Genomic DNA, 25,523 nt, shown 5'->3' on the forward strand with positions numbered 1-25,523 from the left:
TTTATCCTTTCTTTTCTCTGGTATTAAACATTTCCCAAAGCCTTGCAATCGATAATTCACTGGACATAAAGAGTCTACTGATGTTTTTTCCACGGTAGTAGTGTGACTGCACTGGTTTCAGCTTCTCAATGAACTCCTTAACCGCACCTCGTTTTCCTTGATAAATAATCGCCATTCCGTCTCCACCTTGTCTTTCAATTGGAGCTTCTCCTGTCTGTAAATACCGTCTACAGACTCTTTGTATTCTCGCTGTTGATATGCCAAGAACACTAACAAACATTTTTTGGCACACGCACAGTTGCTGAGTTTGGTTTGCTGCTTTCAGATGGGGCAAATAGTATCTGACTGAAGCATGTGTGTTTTTCCTGGAATCTGCTGCTTCAATCTGACGCCTCCTCTGAGATTTGACTGATGTGTGTATAATTATAAACTCGTCCTGTTTCATTTTGTCTGCAACTTTATAAAAGGCCTGATGTGACCTCCTTATATCCTGCATTGATACTCTTGCGCACAGGTATACTGATGAAGCTGCATGATTGCAATGGGGACGAACTGGAAACCCACTTGCGGAATATCTACCAAAGAACAGTACTAATAAGGAGAAAGCTAGGATAATGCACTAAAAAATCATATACTGTACTACGTTTTCCTAAACAAATGATTATAAAATCAATGGTGCACTGTTCATTCAAGAAAATCTTTCCTGACTTCAGCCATATGAAATGACCATAATTCATATTAACATAAACCTAAAACATCACAGTGTAACTTACTGTTTACAGATATGTTGGTAATGAAGTTCTTATTATTTCCATGCAGCGAAATAGCACAAAATACTAGGGTTGAGGACTAAATCTTACCTTATGCGTTTTGCTTTGTTCCTCTTCCAGTCAGAAGGATTGGCCGATTTTTTACGGCCTTTTCCTTTTGGAACTGATTGTACATGTCTTCCATCAGTAACATGAGGAAATGATAAAGCAGTCTTCGTATTTTATCCAACAACAACGCTACAAACGCTCTCCATGCACTCACAAACAAGCCAAGCCAAGAAAAACGCGCCAATATGGCTAGGTAACAGTTGCACTATTGGTTTTTGTTTCACATTAGTTTGCGGTAGGGACAACTTAACAAATTGCCGCCCATACGCTCAGAAGTAAAGTTTATGAAGTAATAATCTGGGAAGGCTGTATTATTCGGACAAAAAACATAATGTGTACAAAGAGAGTTTTGCATCTGCAAATCTTTTTGATAAAGGCGCTTGCTAAGGATACACTAAGTTCTGCTTCTCTAACATACAATGGATTCAATCAGTTTTGTTTTGCAACTAGAAGTGGAAAGACAGAGTTTTGCATCTGTAGACGTACATTTTAGGGCAGAAAAAAGCTGTTTTGTTCATGTTTTAAGAGTATAATCGACAGATGGCAGCACAGAGAACAAAATGGTGGCAACAACTCATTTTCCAGAAAAAGTGGATTTACAGCAGTTTACATCTGGACGCCTCATTTATACTCTCCAAAGAAACTATGGTGAATATATAAATACCAATAAATCGATTGTCTGTAGTAAATAAAGTTAATAAGTAGCATATTAAATGCCCAATTGTGAATTAGCGTTACCTATAGGTAGGTAGGTAGGTAGGAAATCGCGTCATTGTATTAAAGATTGAAATCACATGTTACGTGTTCTTCTGTAACAGTGTTATAAAGTAAAAGCAAAGCTGTTACTAGGCACGGTCCTATAAGGAGAGCCGGCCGGTGTGGCCGTGCGGTCTAGGCGCTTCAGTCTGGAACCGCGTGACCGCTCCGGTCGCAGGTTCGAATCCCGCCTCGGGCATGGATGTGTGTGATGTCCTTAGGTTAGTTAGGTTTAAGTAGTTGTAAGTTCTAGGGGACTGATGACCACAGATGTTAAGTCCCATAGTGCTCAGAGCCATTTGAACCACTTGAACCTATAAGGAGTAATACACCCTTGCCCTCCTCCCACCTTTGGATCTAACTTACCCATCCAGTCATTGGGTTCTAGGGTTTCATGCGAACTCCGAACCACTGTGCAAGTCGACATTCTTCACATTAATTAATCACTGCAAGACGTGAGAGAAGCGATAGGCGACAGTAAAATCCAAGTAGAATTATAAGAGGAACGTTGTCATTTGAGTGGGAGCGGGTCACATTTTCGATATTTCTCCATTCACTTTGATATTTTATGCCGTATTCTCTATAGCTGTTTTGAATGCCAAATGGGAAAAACGTTATGTAAATGAGAAAGCAAATCTCTCTAATTATCTGGTGTCGCGAACTGCTTAATCTTGGTAAGATCGTAAACCATTGCGAATAAAAAATTCTTGTGGGGCCAAAGTCTTAGTAGAAAGTTTTCATGTGATGCATCACTGCTGTAACCTCTCTTTGCAATGTTCAACGACTGAGCTGCTGGTAAACGTCGTCCTCGCTATGCTGGGCCGATGTCCACCGCTACTGTTCCTCTTGTTAATACTTAATTGCTGTTCACAGTGATTAAGTTGTATTTTACTGTTCCTCGGCTGTGAGAACGTGCGCTGCTAACTAGTTGACGTAGCGCGGCCGTGAATTTAAATCACAATTTCCTTGTAGATAGCATCAACGAATACAAATGCTTCATTCGCGGTAGGTTTTGCTATGAGAGTTAAACTCGGGAATCACCAGCACACGTTCCTATGTTGCGTATTTACATTTACTGAATATTTGAGTAAATCACCTGTGGACCACATTTTCATGCAAAGAAGGTGACTGATGGCGTCAGCCTATCCTTGCTGCAAAAATATTCTAGACGCCTTCCGGTAGCACTGCGAGATTTTCGGATATTTGAAATTAGTTTGTTAAAATTTCTATACTGGAAGCAGAAGTGCATAAGAAAGTATTACTGTAATATTCGTGTCATTCCTTGGTTTTGCCGTCTGAGATTTCTCCTAGCGGATAATGTCCGGCTGCATGAGAATTCTCCACGGTTCTCGTGGGAAAGCACGGGTGTGCCCTAATCGCCTCTTCCCACGACTGCAGTTTACGCCGGCCATATGAGTACGAGGCCGGCCAGAGTGGCCGAGCGGTTCTAGGCGCTACAGTCTGGAACCGCGCGACCGCTACGGTCGCAGGTTCGAATCCTGCCTCGGGCATGGATGTGTGTGATGTCCTTAGGTTAGTTAAGTTTAAGTAGTTCTAAGTTATATGGGACTGAGAACCTCAGAAGTTAAGTCCCATAGTGCTCAGAGCCATGAGTACGAGAAATCCCCTAAATACACACGACTACACGCGCTTCCTCGCCGTGTGAGACTAATTTGAAAAAAATACCGTATGAAAATACAATGATACCACAATGCAATTTTTCGAATGTAAACTCTAGAAGAAGAACGCTTCATAGACACAAATCGTTCTCCAAACAGAGGAGTGCTACCAAATTACAAACCCACCAGCATTGTAGCCCTTCAGGAGAAGAAATATCAAAGCTGTCAGCGCTTCAAAAATCCTGTCGCGAAGAGAAAATTGTGTGCTAGCTACTATTCCACTGCCGTGTCATATAAAGATTGTGACGTGACACCTAAATGAACGGATATTGCAATAGAATTGTATGACCCAAATTTAAGGACTCTTAATGAAACTTAAGTGTGGTATTATGTTTAGCTAGTAAGTTATTAAATAAAAATTTCAAAAATTTGTATAATGTGTCTCTATGTGATCCCCAGGGACGGAAATTACAAGGGCGATCAAAAAAATTTCTTTCAGGGCGTTGCTTCAGCATATATGCAACGTAGCGCGGGTATATGAGCACCGACGTATAGCCAAGGAATTAGTGTGGCATTCGTGTCTTTCCGACTGCATGCGGTAAATGCAGAAACGTGAACTGTGACGAAGTTATTACCAAATGCGTCCAAATTGTTGTTCCTTTCTTGTCCGCCGAATGTCAAACACCGCTAGACATCAATCGAAGAGTGAAGAAGGTGAAAGTAAACTGGCGGAAGTAAAGCTGTGAGGACGGGGCGTGAGTCGTGCTTGGGTAGCTCAGTTGGTAGAGCACTTGCCCGCGAAAGACAAACGGTCCGAGTTCGAGTCTCGGTCCAGCACACAGTTTTAATCTGCCAGGAAGTTTCATATCAGCGCACACTCCGCTGCAGAGTGAAAATCTCATTCTAGTGAAGAAGGTGTACGTGGCATTACGTTTGTAGAAAACCACCGTTCTGGAATGGTGCGACAAGAGATGCTGCTGCTTCATGATAGCGCACTTCTCCACTTCCTCATATTGCAAATGTCGTAACGCAGAAGTTGCTCCATCTCACAAGGAAGATACTGGTGCAAACGCCCTATAGCCCAAGTCTCTCTCCCCTCCCCTCACCTCCCGCCTCATGCGATTATCGCGCCTTCGTTGCCTTAAAAAAAAGTCTTGAAGGATCGACGACTCCTGTCGGACGAAAACGTACAGCAGGCAGTCACGAAGTTCTTCACGAGCTGGGCACCGTGTTTTACCAAATGAATACCTTCAACCTAATGCGTTGGTGAGATGACTGCCTCAGTGCTCACGGCTGTTTTGTCTGATTGGCATACTGATTCTGGGCTATATTGCCTTCGAAAACCCCTTATTGATAATATAATCCGCAGGTACAGAGAAATTTTTTTGTTATTTTAATTTTTGTGGAACTTCTTTCACTGTATAATTATTAGTTTTCATTAAGATGTTGCAGACCGTTTGATAGGTTCTTCTGTGTGAAGGAGGACTCCATGAGCATAAAAGTACCTCTGTCTGGAGGTTTAGTTGGATGTGAGGAGCATCTAAGTCAGATAATTCCAATCCTTACCACATCTCCAGAGTTCCTTCAGAACTCACATGAAAATGAATTTTCTTTTTAAGAAAAGTCCAGTTAAGGTGGCAACTGGAGTGGTACTCGGTATGTGCCTTAAACAGAATCCTGCGGTCTTCTGGAGCAGCCAATGCGTAACGTCTGTGTTGTGTAGTCAGTGTCCGCCACAGAGGACCTCGTGCTGTTTAATGTTGGATTGTTGCACTGCGAATACATCGAACATTATGTGGCATGTTCACATGTTGGCCTTGTCAAGTGGGCATGCTGTTCCATTAAACTGTATTTTAATGATTTCATCGGAACTCCACATTTACACTTCGATGACGAGTATGGTAGGAATGTACAACAACACAGCAGCATCTGTTTTGGGAATATGGCTCTCTGCACACCGTATGTTTCACCATACAGGTTGTTGGGGCATAGGTGCATATAGTGTGAGAACTGGTACCTGAACATGTACCCACACCAGTGTGTTGGTTGTTTTGTCTCTGCATCAAACAGTCTTCCCACAAACACATCACACAACTTACTGCCTGATGTTTTCTGCAAGGTCATAACTGTGTCGTGAAGTGGACTATGCCTGTCAGTATATATTAACCATTATGCGTCCACCTGTCCACACTTCAGTACCTGATCCACTACCCAGGGGAAAATAAACATTAATTTCTAGCTTGCACTGTGTGTACTTGGAAGTACTATCCAAACTAAAAACATTCCACTCTTAATAGCTATAATTAAAATTCTGCAAATGAATTAAATACTGATGTAATGTTGTTCAGTATACTCTCCTCAGCCGTCAGCAGAAAAATCTCCATTTACTTGCCTGCCACACTACATATTGTGTCACGCAAATAGTGCTTCATTGACGACTGTTGTGAAGCTGCTGACATAACCATCTGCTACACTACGATATCGTTTCTTCAGCGCCCTCTTCTTCCGTTGTCTGTACATTCCTTTATCTTCAAATATCGGTTGTGTACAGTTTTTCAGGTAACTGACCTTCATCGGTAATAGTACATACATATGTCTGTATTTTAATATCATTTTATACAGTTTTAGTCGTTCGAGATGGAGTACTGCCCTTGTCGAACAGCAGATGTTATTGCTCATCTGGATAGCATCCAGTTTTAAAATTGTGAGCGGTTTCGGCCCCACATTGTAATAGTTCAGATTAGCGAAGAATTTGATCCCCTAACTTTAATGAAGAACTCGATACAAATAGCGGAATTTTGAAAACTTTTAGAATCTACTAGAAACCTTGGTTAATTTCAAATTTCTATTCCAGCCCATGTGATTATACCAAATACTCAGCCTTTAGCCGTCAAAATTATTGTTTTTTTGTCTAAAATAACTCTGTAGAACGTTACAGAAGATAGTGCTTCAAATATACTTACGAAATTTTGATCTAATATTTGAGTGTATGAATTTTTAATCTTTTGCTCAAAGACTCGGGGTAATGTTAGTATCGAAAACATCGGCGCAATTAAAACGTAAATAATCATTTTTTGTACTAATGGTTTACTAAACGTAATTTATTTGTTTTCGATCTAAAATTGTATATTTACCTCAATTCTGCTTGTATAAAAGTTGTAACCATATTTTGCAGTAACAAGACTTTGTATAATGCTGATAGTTGGATTACGTTTCTAGATGACGATGGTATCCGCCAAATATAGTGTAGTTCTAGTCATAGTTTAGGGCCTTTGCCGTCATGTAAAGTTTAATAAATGGAGAATAAATGAAAATAGTTGTCTGGCTATTAACTCACCTACGAAAACCGAGGCAGATACCTGTTGTGGTTCCTAAAATTGTCGAGTCTTTCGTGGCCACTCGTTGACATTGACAGATAGCCTATTGGCACCGTTTTGTTTTTTGTTTTTTGAGGATTTTTTTTGCCATTTCGCCAGCATGTGTGGCTGGCATTTTCAAAGCTTAGTGTTCATTTCTGGTGGCGGACTGAAGCCGAACTTGCGATCTATACGGAAGATACTTACTGATACGCATTGATGCGACGGGTCATGTTAACTGATTCTTCCATTGCTTCTTTGTAGACCAACATAATAATAAATGAGAAGAACAATATGGTGTATGTTGTACAGGATTAATTTATAATCAACGGCCACCAGCAATGTAGCGTGAGACTTTGCCAATGTCAGCCACTTATGCTGGCGAAACGTCAGAAAAACCACAAAAAAATGTCGGCCGAAGAACCCAAGACAGAAGCCAACAGGCCACTTGTCATACTTCCGAGAGTTGAGTAAAGTCTAAAAATTTTTCTTAGTTGTACGTTTGTCGTTCGAATTTCTACCTTGTGCAAATGACTTACGGTTTTCAAAGTATATGTTTTGGTAATGATTCCGATAATTTTTTATTTCACACTTTCTCGAAGGGTAAACGTTACAACATGAATCATCTTCAGATTTATCAATAAAAATAAAATAATTAATCAGTGCAAAATCTATGTTAAAATGCAGTGCTAATATACAATATCTGAAATAAAATGCATCAAAACGCATGTGATTACATCAGTCAGAAGAGATACCTATACAGTTTATCAGCAAAATTTGCATACTACTTCGCAGCATAATATAGTGGTTTGGTAGCACTCACGTTGTTCGTATAACTCACAAGGCAACTGCAAGCAGATACCGTCTGATACATATGCCGCATACGAATAAAAATAAATTTCCAACCTAAATAAATGTTTTGGGATTATTTTTCTTGGAAATGTGGATTAAAACATAAAATTAGTCAGGGATAAAAATCTGTAGTGCAAGCTCATGACCTAGCTATGGACCTGACACAACGAGTTAAAATATCATAGAGTGGCTAAGGCACTAGTTACAGAGCTCGTTGAGGCAACCACCACTAATTCTGACGCCATGTTTTTCGTAGTCAGCACATTACGACAAGCCCGTCTACTGTCTGTGTTTGAAGTGTTAGCTGTCCTGTTAGTGAAGTATTTAATTTTTCTAGAAGATTGGTATAACAAAATATAAATTAAACATGCGTGCAGTGTCTTCAGCATTGAGTTGCACAAATCGACGCGATAAAACAACAAATACCTCATATTACACGTAGCATGTAACTAAATATGACATACATTTTGAACGTTTATTAAAGAATCAATGACTGTACTGGAATTGTAACTATGCAGAGGATAAATTTGGGTGTTCGGTAACTATAGGTTTCCTTTAAAAGAAAGGGAGCTAAGAAACAGATGGATTGTAAACATGAGACTACAACTACTGCAACTTATCTCTGCTCAGCTCATTTAGAAGAGAAATGTACATATCAAACGAATGACCAGAGGCGGCTTCTGTTCAAGGCAATACCAACTGTCTTTCCTGTTCCAATATATTTATAAAGAAAAGATAAAATCGTCTAACCACTACCCAGAAAGAGAGCTTTCGTTAATTTGCAAGACAGTCTTATTAATGAATCATCAGTAGCACACAGTAAGTCTGTGGTTTAATTTTATTCCATGTTCTTATCATACTGAAATCGATAATTTCTATTTCTTGTGCAGTAAAATCATCATTATGGTCTTATAATGGAATGTCATTCCTCCTGTGAGTACATCTGTTCTTGATGACCACAATTATTGTCTTCCACGTCCAAAAAAGCTGAAAGCACTATATGACAGAGTACAAGTAGACGATATCCTACTGAAGAAACATATGAATCAACATATTGTGACACAAAAAAAGGGTGGCGCAGTCAGAAACTTCAGTTGCTGGTTTGAAAAAGGTATATGTAATTCAGTTCCATATATCAAATAGTGAAAATATAACGAATCTGTTGAACGAGCTTTCAGAACTTTAAGCTGGTGGTAATCACAACATTCTCAGCAAATAAGAAAATTTGCTCTGACCGTGCACTTTTATTCTGCAAAGGCTTACAGCTACTTAGAAAAGTTTGTGAAATTAAGTTATCCAAAAACACTTCACTGCAATTACTGAGAAGTTACTGATTTATAAACGGTTACCACATTTTTGCAGAAACCGAATTTAGGGAAGAAACCCATTATGTGAAAAGTATTAAACTGCTCCTCATGCATTATTTTGTCTGCAGCATAAATTATTTATCGAAATCTATATCTTTTGAGCAGAGGGGTAAAGTTGTATGACAACTACATAACAAGATTATTTTGTACATAGGTTAATGAAAGCACTGCAGAAATAGAACGTCAATGAAAACATTGTAAAAATGAAATTCCAATGAAAATATTGTAAAAATGGAATGTTAATAAAACAATGTAATAACGAAAGTCAATAAATTATTTTATTGTCTCGTAAAACATTAGTATTATCGAATTACTTGTTTTCATTATTTGTAACACTTAATTTTTCAAAAGTATTCTCGTCCATATTGCACTGTAAATCGTTTCCTATCACTAGATGTCAAAAATCAATTAAACTCTGAGCCCCCATAAATTACCTGATGCCACAAATCGGCATACAGTAGTGGATTTCAACGACTGCGTCGATGAATAACATTGGCTGAAGACTACTCAAGGAGACTGATCGATGGGTTCACTTGTGCTAAAGGTGGTTTGCTCCATGCATTAATAAAGAAGCAGAAACATTAATTCACTGTATATCGTTTACTGGTAAACACTGTTCACAGAAATCATAGGTCACACAATAACGAAGTGTCGGTCTTGTTGTTCCAGAGTTACCAAATAAATTTTGGCACACAATCGCAAGAACCACACAATGGTAACTCACATGACCTACCCCAATGGCACTCACAATAAACTGATATTGCTCTCTCTCAAAAATGGATGTAACTGTACAAACATGCATCTCCCAACTAGGTTAGGGGATATGAGGTCACGAAAACCAAGTATAAATATGTACTTCATAGAAGAAGTAAGCTTTCTGGTCGCAAGCAGTATTTTATTTTATAATGCTTTTAACACAAAAGAGATCATTACTTGCAAATTACCCAGTTGTGATGTATACAAACACCAACTATATTTGAGTCATCTATTCCAGCAACAAATCGTTCTGTCATCTTAGCAAAATAAAAATAAAATAAATGCAACTGTCACGAAATTTAAAACGACTTTAAAATTTTGAGTGAAGTATCTCATCTTAAAACATGTGTTGTGATGATTCCAAAACTGGTCTTAGATTTTGCATGATATCCATGTTTCCAAAGTAACAGAAAGCAAAATATTGAGCTTAATATGTCTAAATATTTTGTTAATATTAATTCACATGATGTGTTTACGAACAAGTTGTAGGTCAAAACGTTATCTTTTGCGCTCTAACATTAGTTGAATGACCTAAATATTTGAAAACATTGTCTAATTGGAGTTGATATTGCGCAGTGGATTCCATTGTCCATACACTTATGTAATTCGCCGAAAGGTTAGGTCCTCCATGAAACCTATTATATTATCGTCATATGTAGCTATTATACATCTCAATTTATGGTAGCAAAATATAGAGTTATGGATTTATCTGGTTACAACCATCGAAATAAAGTGTGGTTTTGTTACAGAGATCTGAAAATGCAATTTCTGTAGGCTTGTTTGGTATCTGTGGAATCTGCAAACAGTCATCAATGTTGTGTTGATGTAGAAACATGTCTTCTGTATAACAAAGATAGGATTTACGTTGTATCAGGTTAGGATAGAGTGAACGAATCTTTTTCAAGGTGTTGTTATCGACTTTGCTCCCATAATCGATAACTGACTACTTTAAATTGTATCTCAACTGGTTTTTGAGACTGTGATTGTCTGCTTAAAATACAAACAGAAACACAGAATTTCTGCGGCAGTCTTCATTTCTGTTCGTTAACCGCAGTGCATTTCGACGTTAACCTTATTATCTTCATATTGTACCTGCTCAGGTTGCATTTATTTGCGTTCAGTTTTCTAGCAACAAGTAGACTGGACGAACATGTTTCGAGTAGTATTGCAATTTAATCTGAATCGAAAAGTTTAGCCGTATTTAGTTTAAAACTTCTTTTTTGGTGACAGTGGACACAGAAATCACAGTTTTTGAGAAAAAATAAAGCTAGCCTGTGCTGTTTGAAGTTAGTTAAAGGCAATTTCAAGGGGGCATGACGAAGCAGACGACGGACGTGACTGTAGGAAAAAAGGCGGTCGGGAATTCAGTTAGCTTCAGACATGGCGGTCGTATAGCCACTATGAAATTTTAACTGTTTGGTCTGACAGCTGGTAGGGTGCAGCCTTTCTTTGCCACCGCACTAGGCGAGAATAGGTGGTGTGCCCATCGCTCCGGGAAAGTACGCCGGCACTCATTTCGTAGCAGGCTGAATGGTTCTGGGGCTGCCCTAGAGGGACTGGAACAAGGAAAAATGCCGCTTCTATCCGGGATTGAGCCCGGGACCTCCACGGCCAGAACCTGGGACTCTACCCGCTAGATCACCACGACCACACCGTCTTAGAAAGTCTTCATAAAGTCGACAATAGGCATTGTAATCGAATTCGCTCTCCTGATTCAAATTTATATTTGGAGCTTGTTTTTTTGTGACGGTAAGTTTGGAGTTAATGGTTCAAATGGCTCTGAGCACTATGCGACTTAACTTCGGAGGTCATCAGTCGCCTAGAACTTAGAACTAATTAAACCTAACTAACCTAAGGACATCACACATATCCATTCCCGAGGCAGGATTCGAACCTGCGACCGTAGCGGTCGCTCGGCTCCAGACTGTAGCGTCCAGAACCGCACGGCCAGTCCGGCCGGGTATTGTTTGGAGTTATTTTAAGACTTTAAGGAATAGTTCCTTTTTAACTCTGTATAAGATGTCCAAATTATGATAATAGCAAATTCACTCATAATGTTTATATTAATATTGGTCAGTGACGAGTCGGTCCCCATAATCCTCATTAAGGTGCAATCGAGTTTTCTGTCCACAGTTCTTAGTAGAATCACTTCTTGCAGATACATACGCTTACAAACACTGGTTATTTGATTTAAATAAACCAAAACATGACCTCAGATTATATGACGTATTTCAGAGGCACTCATTTCGCTGATGCAAACGCAATGTATACTTCTGCAATGTCAGTAAAAATCTCAGGTTTTTGCTTCGAGGTGATTCAGCGTGCCTAACTTCCCATTGTCAGGTGAAGTGATATTTTATATTATCCGAATACTGTGAGGAGACAGCCGATGAATGAAAAAATTATTGTTTCCGCCCGGGATCGAACCGGGGACCTTCCGCGTGTTAGGCGGATGTGATAACCACTACACCACGGAAACCTGTTATACGCGTTTTCCTCACGTATACATACAGTGATCCCGTTTGCAGCAGTCTCTGACCGGCGCCCTGGCTCCAACAGAAGAGAAAGCTGTCGCTTGCGTTCGGGGCCCGTCGTAACGCGCGTGCCTGTGCCTGGAGGGGCAACATTGCAGTATCTTCAGGGCTTATTTGTTCCTTATATTCCGCATTCCATTTGCGATGTGGAGATCAATGCAGAATGTAAAAGGATATACTACGCCTCTCATTCCTCATTTTACTAGAGTATCCTTCCGAAGCACAATACATTGCAGCAACGAATTCATCGCAATGCACACAGCTGTCTTGTTGAAGCCGCTATCGGTTTTAAGCCTCAAGGCCACGGAGGACCCGTGACTCTATGCGTCGCTCCTGTTCAGTAAAAAGTCTTTTTCTTCGTCTTCCTCATCTCGTATTGGCAATCTCTGGACCACAGTATTTCAACGGCATGTTTCATTTTCCGTGCGCCTGGGCTTCAAATGTAGCCTGGTATTCCCGCGTTCACTTCATGTGCTGTTCTTTCCTAGGCTCAGTCCATTTTTGCCACTATTTAGTTTTGGCTCTTGGTATTTATTCAAGCGCGTAATTAAGCTGGCGCATCGCCCAGGGCCTCTCAGCATGAGCAACACCTGGCGTCCGAAAGAAAGAAATGAAAAAGAAAAACAAGGAAAAGTTTTTCATCTTGCTCGTCGTCTCCCAACTGTTTTAGGGCCGACGTACGCCGCTGGTGGTCATGGGAGGCGCCGTAACGGCTGTACGATACGTGAATGCCATCCTCCCCTTTTGCCCAGGGTACGGGGGCGCCCTTGCTCGGTGCGCAGTGACCGATTTGAGGACATTTTTTCACACAAGAGACGCTTTGTTTGCGACTCCCTCCATCTCCCTCACACATTAGTTACCTTTCCGTGGGCTCTTGGTAAGATCTTTAAAACCCCTGCACTTGTCTTGGTGAGCTTGGCCCCCAAGCGGCCTTGTCTGTAACACGTTTCGGCAAATACTCTTTATATTCATCTTCTTCTTCTACTGCCTGTTTGCAGGCCGGTGTGACCGAGCAGCTCTAGGCGCTTCAGTCAGGAACCGCGCGACCGCTACGGTCGCAGGTTCGAATCCTGCCTCGGTCATAGGTGTGTGTGATGTCCGTAGGTTAGTTAGGTTTAAGTAGTTCTAAGTTCTAGGGGACTGATGACCTCAGATGTTAAGTCCCATAGTGCTCAGAGCCATTTGAACCATATGAACCATCTAGTGCCTGTTTTTTCGGATGTTGATGACCAACGCAGATATATTACTTTTGCTTGTTCCTAAAAATTCTTCAGTCTTAGGTGAAGTCCATTTCTTTAAGTTTCCTCGTCCTCTTTTGCCAGGTATCTGTCCTTAAAGAATGTTCTACAGTGGTTTATAACTGCCTTCATCTCTCGTCACATGATCGATACATTGTAGTTTCCTCCATTTTACTGTATTTAGGACTTCTTTTTTCATTTTGCTGAGGATGCCGTTGTTACTAATTTCATCTGTCTATGGCAGTCCTAGCATTCTCACGTACAGCCACCAATGGCAAGAGATGTGGAATGTGTCCCAACAACAGAAATGTGGATGTTCTGCGGCATTACGCCCTGAAATTCTTAGAAGGATGTGTTTTACGAGGACGCATTTGGACCGATCTACGATTTGTACAATCGTTCGACTCCGCTTTAACTACGCTTTGTTTCGAGTACATCTGTGCAGAATCACCATTTACGATTACCCTGTATGTGACTGTGATTACGAGTCAGAAGCTGATGTGAAACACGTCTTGTTTCGTGATCGAAATTTGACAGTGAACGATCGGAATAACCAAAGACTTTGATGAGTATGGGTTACTTCCTCTCTCAGCCAGCGTCTTCTCTGTTGGTTTCTAAATATACTCGCCTGTATAAAGTGAGTGCAAATTTTCTTTAGAGTATAGTGTAAAATCCGTAGGACTCGTATTTTCATTTATTTACGTAACTATTATTAAGTTTAAGAAGTAGTGTGAATTGGTAACATAAATAAGTCCAGTTTTCTTAACATTCTATTCGTTAAGCAATTGTTGTGTAAAAAAATTGGCAGCTTGAACGTTCCAGAATGGAATTTTCACTCTGCAGCGAAGTGAGCGCCGATATGAAACTTCCTGGTACGTTAAAACTGTGTGTCGGACCGAGACTTGAACTCTGGAGCTTTCCCTTTCGCTGGCAAGTGGCTAAGCCATGTCTCCGCAATATCCTTTCTTCCAGGAGTGCTAGTTCTGCAAGGTTCTCAGGAGAGCTTCTGTGAAGTCTTGAAGGTAGGAGACGAGGTACTGGCAGAAATATAGCTGTGAGGACGGGGCGTGAGTCGTGCTTGAGTAGCTCAGATGACATCAATCGAGCGTAGGAAAAGACAGGTCCATCTACCACACACTGTGCGACTACAGAGATATTATTTCGATTGCTGCAGCCTGTAAAATAAAGTGCACCATCGTATCATTGTACTTTGAGAAAGCGTTGGATGCATGCCATGAAATTTCCTCAATGTTTTATCGAGATTATTACAAATCTTCTGCAGAAGTCAACAAATACAATTATGGTAAACGGTCAATCCAGTTGGTCCGTTGCAATTAAAGTTCTGTGCGGCAAGGGCGCCCGATGTCTATGTCACTCTTTGCAATAGCAATCGAGTCGTTACTTTTTCGTCTGAGCCACAACCTCCAAGGACTCACTCACGCGGCCGTAGGATTGTCTGCAGGGCACATGCCTATGACGTTGCATTTATTTCAAAGACAACGACGAGATAGAGAAAGCACTCGACATAATAAACAAATGTGAACTAGTATCTGGTGCGAAACTGAATAGAAATAAGTCTGGGGTAATGAATATTGGAAGTGGATTAGGAGTTCCCATTCGTGGGCCAATAAAGGAAACTGTCACCATGACATGTCTTGGGTGGAATATACAAGAAATATCCGGCAGACCATGGTAGTTAATTACAGAAGAATCCTGACCACCATCCATGCCTGTATACGTCAGCACAATCTCCGTACTCTTGATGAAATACACAGAGTGGCTCTCTTGAACATCTATTTATCCTCTAAAATTAATTACGTGGCGCAAGCCCTGCCAATGCCGAGGGAAGAGGCGAACAGGATTTTGGCTGCTCTTGGCCACTTCGTCAGCCGCGTCCACATCTTCAAAGTCAAATACCAAACGTTGACTCAACCGACTGACAACGGTTGATTGAATCTTACAGACGTGTACAATAAAGCACAAGCACTGTATGTCTGTAAAACATATAAACTGTGGAAGAGGTCATTTAACTGCGGTCATTAAACTGTGGAAGCCACATTTGTGTTAAATGAAACAGAGCCGGCCAGCCAAGACGCCCCAATTTACGTTCACCACGTCCCAAATGAACTTTACCACCTAAAACATGTTTTCGTAGAATGTATCTACATTACACTGGGAACACTCGAGAAAGATGTCATCAAAGAGAAGAAAATCTACCAAATTTAATGAACTTTCAGACCAAGAACATCATAGAACAAAAATACGTCGATCACTCTTGGCATGATATCTGGAGGAACATACACCCCTCGCATTTACCAAGTGCGGTCATTGTGGTGTTATTTTGTGAACAGGAAATTTCCAACCAATTCCAGACTACATATTATTCATCTGGCTGATTCCCCTTTGTGTACCACTTGAAACCTTATTGACACAGATGAACATCAATTTGTCTGTGGAAATGCATATAACATATGGTTGTCAATCAGGAAAAAATTAGCAACCATGCAGAGAAAACCGCCGTATTTGATAACGCCAACATGCCTTTTATACCCGGAAGAAGAACTATACCCCGCCTCGAAGAACAGTGCCGTCAGCTGGTTGAAGGAACACACAGTATTTTAAGTAGTGTCCAGTAAAGAAAGGAGCGAAGGAGATTTTTGGACGTACATGTGCGACCAGCACCACAAGCTACTACGCATCAACAATTACTATGATACATACGCCAACTTCCTCAGAAGAACCGTCATGTGAACTCCGATTTTCGATGATGTAATTCAGAACATGGAAAAACGAGAAAATATCTGATCTATGAAAAACACATACGATCAAACGACGAACATCACTTTCAAGAAATGTTTTGTTGTCGCAAAGTCTTGCAGTAATGTAAAAGATTATCTTTAGGCCAATGTTACTATAATTAGCAATTTCATAATGTTGTAGTAAGTATTTCTGAATAACAAACAAAAGATGGTAGAACACTTGCCCGCGAAAGGCAAAGGTCCCGAGTTCGAGTCTCGGTCCGGCAAACAGTTTTAATCTGCCAGGAACTTTCAGCTTGATCTTTCATTTCTGTAAATATACATTTATGTATATTCTCTGCAAAATTAAACATGTTTTGTCGATGGCTAAATACAAACTCTGAAGGCCAAATAAAACAAACATACAAACGTCTCAAACGCTTCAAGTCGTTTTCCTTTCGTCTCGGTCAAATTCCAGGTCTCAACTCCGTAGAAAGGGATGGGAAATATGTAGCAACGTAGAAATCATAATTTTGTTTCGACTGAGGCTTGGTTACTCTTCAACACGTTACTCGTTTTACAAAACGCGGCTCTAGCTTTTTCAAAAAAATGGTTCAAATGGCTCTGAACACTATGGGAGTTAACTTCTGAGGTCATCAGTCCCCTAGAACTTAGAACTACTTAAACCTAACCAACCTAAGGACAGCACACACATCCATGCCCGAGGCAGGATTCGAACCTGCGACCGTAGCGGTCGCGCGATTTCAAACTGTAGCGCCTAGAACCGCTCGGCCACCTCGGCCGGCTGGCTTTTTCAATACGGACTTTAATTTATTGTGAGTTCTCGCACTGGTTGTTGATGTTAGTTCTCAGATATGTGTATTTGTTTAATAAATTTACCATTAATGTTTAGATGACAGTTTCGTATGTCTTTGTTGCTGATGAACGTTGATTTTTTGTTACTTACGTTGGTTTCTTGTCCCTAATGCTTACTACTTTCGTTGATTCGGAATACAAGATGTCGAAGACTATTCAAACTGTCAGCAAATATTACAATATCATCAGCTGAGCGGATATTGTTGAACTTCTCTCCATTGGGTTTCTACGTCGAAATTTTCAAAGGCTTCTTTGAAGATACGCTCCTGATAAAGACGAAATATCAGTGGCGACGAAACAGAGTCCTTTCTAACTTTTCAGCATATCTTTAATGGTCAGATTTCACATTTTCTGCTCTGACACACACTTCCTGAGATACAAATTCAAGGCAGTGCTTAATACATAGTGTCAAGTCCAAACCGTGTCACAAATGAGTTATCATCCGTCCAGGTTTGTAACATGGGTGTATTTGTAACGTGGGTGTACCTATCTGCAATTATAATACAGAGAACAAATATGATCACGAGCATATATGTGGTTTTATTTTATCTATTGGCGAGGAAGTAATATTGTGCAAGATGTCGCTGCAAAGCCAGACCGACGTGTAAAGACTAAGTATGGATACAGGGGATAGTGCAGTGCCGGTCTGGTCGCCCCAGGTCATGTCCCCCACTTCTGTGTGTTTTATTGCCACTATAGCTCAGCTGAGAATAGCGTTACTCGCAGTGACGGAAGGCTCTATTTCGACTTGCCGTCTTGTGTACACAGTTTTAATGTCTCGATGCTTCGTAGCACGGAAGTCTATACTAGTTAATGTCTTTGCATACGATTCAAATTTGGCAGTTTATGATGTATCCGCACTTACTCTGTGCAAAATATTTAATTAGTATCGGCAACTGATTCATCATCTGTCCCCTCTTCCTTTCCAAATATCGTACAGCAAAAAATCTCCTCGTGTCTTGATTTACACTGAACAGTGCTTTATCGATACAAATTTGGTATGGTCAGAAATTGCTGTGGAAACGCACTGAACGTTGACTGTGCGCTCAAGGTCTGAAACCACGCCGCGGGCGTGGCCTTCGCTGCTGGATGCGCCCATTTCATAACTGGGTCAATGACCAGTACGGCTGGTTCTCTAGCGGGGAGGACTTGCATCAACGGGTTTCCGTGGTGTAGTGGTTATCACATCCGCCTAACACGCGGAAGGTCCCCGGTTCGATCCCGGGCGGAAACAGTTTTTTTTTTTTTAATTTCATTTCTGCTTACTTGTGCTTTGGAAGACATTAAAACTTGAAAGTACTCTGACGAAGATAATATAGTGAGGCAGTAGTATTTAGTACACCCATTACATTACTATATAATAATTGTTCTGATGGATGTGTTGCGACTACATTAAACTGCCAAAACTACAAAATACACCATAACTAAATTGATAACTCCTTACTGCGTCCTTGTGTTGCTTTGCTAAAATCACCTTATTCAAAATCTTTGTTTAAATTTGTGACTAACGTTAAGCCAAAAGCTCAGTTAAGAAACAACAGTCCGAAAACGGAGACTGCAGCTTTTATTAATATTTTTTATTGCACCACGGCTTTCACATACTTAAAAAACGACATCATAATCACCAAAGCTGTTGTTTGACATGCGTGTTCCTTATGTGATTGTTTTGGTCTAAGGGACCGTGATATGGCAGAACATATTACAGTGAAACATAAAATAGATAGTAAATACTACGGCATCAGATATCTTAGCTCTATTTCTGGCTTCCATGCCCGCTGCGACTTGGAAATATACACTATTTGATCAAAAGTATCCGGACTCCCCGAAAAACATACGTTTTTCATATTATGTGCATTGTGCTGCCATCTATTGCCAGGTAATCCGTATCAGCGACCTCAGTAGTCATTAGACATCGTGAGAGAGCAGATGGGGCGCTCCGTGGAACTTACGGACTTCGAATGTGGTCAGGTGATTTGGTGTCACTTGTGTCATACGTCTGTACGCGAGATTTCCACACTCCAAAATATCCCTAGGACCACTGTTTCCGATTTGATAGTGAAGTGGAAACGTGAAGAGACACCTACAGCACAAAAGCGTACAGGCCGACCTCGTCTGTCGACTGAGACCGCCTACAGTTGAAGAAGGTCATAATGTGTAATAGGCAGACATCTATCCAGACCATCACACAGGAATTCCAAACTGCATCAGGGTTCACTGCAAGTATTATGACAATTAGGCAGGAGCTGAGAAAACTTGGATTTCATGGTCGAGCAGCTGTTCATAAGCCACACATCACGCCGGTAAATGCCAAACGACGCCTCGCTTGGTGAAAGGAGCATGAACATTGGACAACTGAACAGTGGAAAAACGTTGTGCGGAGTGACGAATTGTGGTACACAATGTGGCGATCTGATGGCAGGGTGTGGGTATGGCAAATGCCCGATGAACGACATCTGCCAGCGTGTGTAGTACCAACAGTAAAATTCGGAGGCAGCGGTGTTATGGTGTGGTCGTATTTTTCATGGAGGGGACTTGCACCCCTTGTTTTGCCTAGTATTATCACAGAAAACTGGCGTTCTACGGATCGGAGCGTGGAATGTCAGATCCCTTAATCGGGCAGGTAGGTTAGAAAATTTAAAAAAGGGAAATGGATAGGTTGAAGTTAGATATAGTGGGAATTAGTGAAGTTCGGTGGCAGGAGGAACAAGACTTCTGGTCAGGTGACTACAGGGTTATAAACACAAAATCAAATAGGGGTAATGCAGGAGTAGGTTTAATAATGAATAGGAAAATAGGAATGCGGGTAAGCTACTACAAACAGCATAGTGAACGCATTATTGTGGCCAAGATAGATACGAAGCCCACTGTAGTGGGACGAAATTAAGCGTCACCCATCCACCAAAGTCAGCCCAGTTTGCAGGTGACTATAAGTTTAATTTAGTTTTGTTTATGTGTTTTCTTATTATTTGTAATAAATGTGAATTATCTAAAAGTTTGTATTTTTTTATGTGTTTCATGTACGGAGAGGTCGGCGCAACGAACGGGGACAGCATCTTCGTTGCCGCGACCAGAGAGGAAATTGCTGGCCGCTATACGTCGCGGGTCGACAGCCAAGGAGCAACAGAAGCTCCAGGAACCGAGTTGTTGCGTCGTGCTTCTAAAAATTAAAAATGAAGTTTTATACTCTTTTTGTACAACAATGACATCATATAGATCTTAATCTTATTGAAATGTTAGTCACTGTCTGTCAACGCTCAAGTTCACATCTGTTTATGTGTAGGAAGCTAATAAAATAGTGTATGCTACTAAAGTTGAAACACGTGTCTTGAAGATTTATTTATGAAGAGTTATGTGAACGGATTAATAATATATTTGACAAGATTATTGATTCAGACAGCGTTGGCCGAAACTTTGAATCTAAAAAGTTTATTAATGTGTGATTCTGATATCGATTAGATCAAGATAACGTGTGTCGATATAATTTTCTGAGGAGAAACAAACGAAATTTAAATTCGAAAAAGTTACGAAAACCAATTGGCCCAAGTGATGTAATTCTTTGCATACGACTCAACTGATGTTTTACAGTTTCGTTCAAGAACCATTCTATGACAATTTAAAAAGAATATGAATCATTTTTGAAGTGGGTTGTAACTGACGTAGGTGACGAAGTCTGCACATGGTCATATATCAAACAAAAACCTAAGGCGTCGTTACACCACACCGTGGCGACCTTAGAAACAGGACTTGTGTGCAACTAAGGCACACAGGTACGAAACAAAGCATCAAGAGTCCTTCGGAAGTCAACGCGAGTTTCTTGGAGCCTTCACCAGCCAGCGGCGACTTCGCGGGTGTGGGCATCTGACGGAGTGCAGCCAAGCAGTACGGTCACGCAGTTGTTCCACGAGAAGGCGCATCTGTTGGGCAGCAGCTGAACGCTGCAAACCTCGACAACCTTTTTTCTCCCTAAACTAATAGGCCCAGTACGTCAGCTGCGGGGCGTTCCTCCGGCTGGTATTAGAGGTGTTGCTGAGGGCTTCGCCTGTCTACGGCGGTGCCGGGCGTGGTTGCAGCCAGCGACGTTTCCGGTGTTCGACTCAGCGTCCTGCCGGTTGCGGAAGCGGGGTCGCAGCATCTCAGCGGCTGCATCGACGGCTGTTACATCTGCAGCCCATAGCAGCACACTAATCATCGAGAACTACAAATTACAATATTAGTGTCCGGTGAGTTTGTTTCAAGTTGGAAGTGGAGTGTTGTATATAGGGAGTGTGCTTTTACAGGATTGTTGATTACAAGTCTGCGTGTGTAACTAGTTAATATCTTACAATAATGTTGGGAAGTGAAATGTCAGACGAAGAGCAATCTATGTCCGATAGGAGCATGAGAGCCCTTTTTAGGGCGATCGCTAAATTAAAACAATCTAACGAGGAATCTACTGCTAGATTAAAAGAGGAACTAAAACAGGAATTAAAACAGTCTAACGAAGAATCTACTGCTAGATTAAAAGAGGAACTAAAACAGGAATTAAAACAGTCTAACGAAGAATCTACTGCTAGATTAAAACAGTCTAACGAAGAATCTACTGCTAGATTAAAAGAGGAACTAAAACAGGAATTAAAACAGTCTAACGAAGAATCTACTGCTAGATTAAAACAGTCTAACGAAGAATCTACTGCTAGATTAAAAGAGGAACTTAAAGGGGAGCTAACAAAATCGACAGACAGGTTACAGGAACATCTTAATGAAACCAGTCGAGAATTAAGTGATAAAATAGAGTCTTCTAAAGTTGAAATGCAGGAAAAATTAGTAGGACTTAGTAATAAGATTGCTGATAATTGTAAAAGGTTAGAAGAACATATCCAGGAATCGCGCGAGGAAAAAGCTCGCATGCGAAACGATATCACTGACTTAACCGAGAGACTAGATAGTGTCAATATCTTAGTTGTAAATGAAATACAGAAAAATAACGATATGTTACGAGATGAATTTTCTATGCAAACAGAAACTGTTCGCAGAGAATTATTGAAATCTATTAAAGAGGTCTCTACCAAACCTGTAGAGATTTCTTCAATAGATAATGTAGAATTAGAGACATTAACTCATCAAGTAGAAAAGGACCATACCGAAATCGAAAACATGAAATTTTTAATTACTGAAATATGCAGTAATCTTGAGACTGCCAAAGATAATAACATTGATGAAGGTACAGAGCGTTCACATCGTGAACACAGTGAAGAATCGATATTAGCTAATCGCGTATCCAATACAGAAATGCGGATACAGGAAATTACTAAACGGTTATCGGAATTAGATAATAACGAGAACATTTCAGGTAGCAGAGGTAATAACATAATCAGAGACAACAGTCGCATCGAATTTGCTAGCACGGACGACAACAATATGAATAAGGCAATCACGGCAAGCCAATCCGATGCAACTCCGTCTCTGCAATCTAAACAAAATCCGACTATTTCTCTCGCAGAATGTCTGGATGACATAACAACAAATTCAAATGTAGCAAGTCGATTTCCTGTATTCAAACCAGGAGGCGAACTGCACCCTATAATCTTTATAAAAGCTTTTGAAACATCATTATCTCCTAAATGGAGTAATGAAAAACGCATTCAATTTGTAATAGGACATTTAGAAGCAGAAGCTGCGGAATGGGCAGTACTGCATAGAAATGAATTCAGGGATTGGGATGATTTTGTTAAGCAGTTTAAACAAAATTATTGGTCAAGAGGAAAACAACAACACTTAACTTTAGAGTTGTTAGACCCTCCTCCATATTCTAAACGGTGGGGAGGTTATAGGAATTATTTTGAATGGCATTTAAACCGTGCTAAATTAATTGAAGAACCAATTATTGAAAGTCATTTAATACGAGTCCTAATTAGTAGGTTACCGTATTACGTAAAGGAAAGAATGATAGAAAGAGAATGGTCACAGCCGTGCGAATTGTTAGGATATTTAGAGCAGTTAGATATACTTAATAGAGAAAGGGAAGACGAGAAGTTTAGATTTGGTAGAAATTACAATCCTCGAAATAATAATAATAATTCAGAACCACGAAAAGCTAATAACAACAATCATAGCCGGTTCTGTTATATAAAACGTCAATCTAAAGATAAAGAGAGCCAACAAAATCGTGGTAATAACTCTAAAGTGCGGAAATTATACAATAACGATCATGAGATAAATCATCCTCAAGTAATTAATGAAGGTCAAGTGGTAGGTGACGTCATCATAGAAAGTTCGGAAAACTAGTGAAGTCCTTTAGTACGGGTCAACTAAAGGGAACTATTGGTCAAGATTATACAAGACCCAATTGCAATTTATCATTAAGCTGCCAAAAGGACGTTGACTGGCAACAAGATTTACTTCAGGAAGACAATCAGATAAGGGAGAATGTAACTTATAAACCCGTTATTAAAGGTTATATTAAAGATACCGAAGTAAATATTATAGTTGATTCGGGTAGCGAAGTAAGTATTTTATCCAAAGAATTATTTCAGCTTAAAAGGAAATATTGGAATTTCCCGACTTTACCTGTAACTGGGGTGAAAATTATAGGAGTTACTGGTAAAAGAAGTCAAAATATTACTGAAGAAGTTTATGTAACTTTTGAAATTGCTAAACAATTAATTGATCACTCTGTACTCGTCGTAGCCAACTTAAATGTGGCCATAATTTTAGGTATAGATTGGCTGTGTAAATATAAAGCTGTATTAGATTTTAAAGATTCTTCCTTAACCATCCATAAGGAGGCATGTACTTTTAAAGTGAGGTTCTCTAATAGTCAAGTACCTGAAAATTGCTACGAATCCTTACAGATTAGGTACGCACCGACCATGAATCTATTAACAGATTTTAGTGATCTTGGGTATGCAGTATACCAATGTCAGGCTAGTAATAGTATCGAAACCGAAGTGAAAGAAAAATGTTTATCTACGAATTGTCTATCCGAGCAAGAAAAGGAAGAGTTGGAATCTTTGATGTTAGAATTTAGAGCCGTCTTCTCAGATGAACCGGGGAGAATTAAAGATTACGTTTGTAAACTTAAGATTAAAGATAAAAAACCATTCTTTAAGAAACCTTATCCCATTCCAGTACAATTCAAAGAACCGGCTAGTAGAGAAATAAGTAAGATGCTAGAACAAAACATTATCGAACGATCATGTACCGCTTTTAACAGTCCGTTGTGGGTAGTTAAGAAAGCCACTGGTGGGGTACGACTAGTTCTGGATGCCCGGGAATTAAATAAAATTATAGAGATGGAAAGAGACAGACCTATTCCTATGGAGGACGTACTTCTTAAGATTGCTGGTTCTCGTTATATGAGTACAATGGATTTAACCGCCGGCTACCATCAAGTAACATTACACCCGGATTCACGGCAATATACGGCTTTTCTTTTTGAAGGCAGATCATATCAGTTCCAAGTTTTACCTTTTGGACTTAATATATCAGTGTCAACTTTCATTAGGGCATTAGATTCTGCTTTGGGTCAGCAATTGTTACAAAAGATTATTTTATATGTAGATGATATTTTGGTAGCTACTAAAACGTGGGAAGAGCACGTAACGATATTACGGGAATTGTTTAACCGTTTAATTGACAGAGGAGTTACTTTAAAATTATCTAAGTCTTACTTCGGAAAGGAGGAAGTAAGATTTTTGGGGCATATAGTGGACCGTAACGGTATTAGGCCAGACCCAGCACGTATTGAAGCTATTGCTCGATGCCCGAGTCCTAGAAATCGGAAACAATTGAAATCATTCTTAGGAATGGTAGGATTCCTGAGAAGATTTCTTCCAGGGCAGGATATTGTTAATCCTACATTACTAGATTTATTGAAAGAGAAGTCAGTATGGCTCTGGGGACAAGAGGAAGAGGAAGTTTTTAATAAGATAAAAGGAGCGTTAACCAAAGCCAAAATGTTATACCACCCAGATTTCAATCAGGACTTTTGTATGTGTACGGATGCCTCTGATTATGGTGTGTCTTGTGTAATATTCCAAGGTGATCTGACCAATGAAGAGGGATTATATCGGCCTATTGGATTCGCTAGTCGAACTTTAAATAAACATGAAAGAAATTATTTTGTATCCGAGAAGGATGCTCTCGCAGTGGTATGGGGTTTTCAACGATTTAGAGGATTATTAATGGGAAGAAAAACAATTGTATATACTGATCATCAGGCTTTAATCTTTTTGAACAATTGCCGGTTACTTCACCGTAGGCTATTACGTTGGGTATTATGCTTGCAAGAATTTCAGTACGAAATTAGGTATATAAAAGGATCTCAGAATGTAGTTTCAGATGCTTTGTCGAGGCTTCCCGTAGGAATGGAGAATATTAATATTGCAGAAGAACCAGGAACAAATTACCATGTTTATTTCCTTTTAACTAAGGAGAACGAACGTAAGGTTAAACGGATAGTAACTGCTGTTAGATGCAATCAAAGAAATGACGATCAATATAGGGACCTTATACAAAACCTTAATAATGGGGACGAAACAGTTAACACCCGGGGTGTGTGGTTATATTTTAACG

At 40.1% G+C, this 25,523-nt stretch overlaps 2 non-coding genes across 2 annotated transcripts; one reads left to right on the top strand and one right to left on the bottom strand.

Moving 5' to 3' along the window:
- Window positions 1-11,990: 11,990 nt before the first annotated feature.
- On the bottom strand, window positions 11,991-12,063 carry Trnav-aac. The gene has a single exon. It is a non-coding gene; the product is annotated as a tRNA-Val (tRNA).
- Window positions 12,064-18,131: 6,068 nt separating this feature from the next.
- On the top strand, window positions 18,132-18,204 carry Trnav-aac. The gene has a single exon. It is a non-coding gene; the product is annotated as a tRNA-Val (tRNA).
- The last annotated feature ends 7,319 nt before the right edge of the window (window positions 18,205-25,523 follow it).

This window comes from Schistocerca piceifrons, chromosome 2, assembly GCF_021461385.2.
Source record: "Schistocerca piceifrons isolate TAMUIC-IGC-003096 chromosome 2, iqSchPice1.1, whole genome shotgun sequence".
NCBI classification, from domain to species: Eukaryota; Metazoa; Arthropoda; class Insecta; order Orthoptera; family Acrididae; genus Schistocerca; species Schistocerca piceifrons.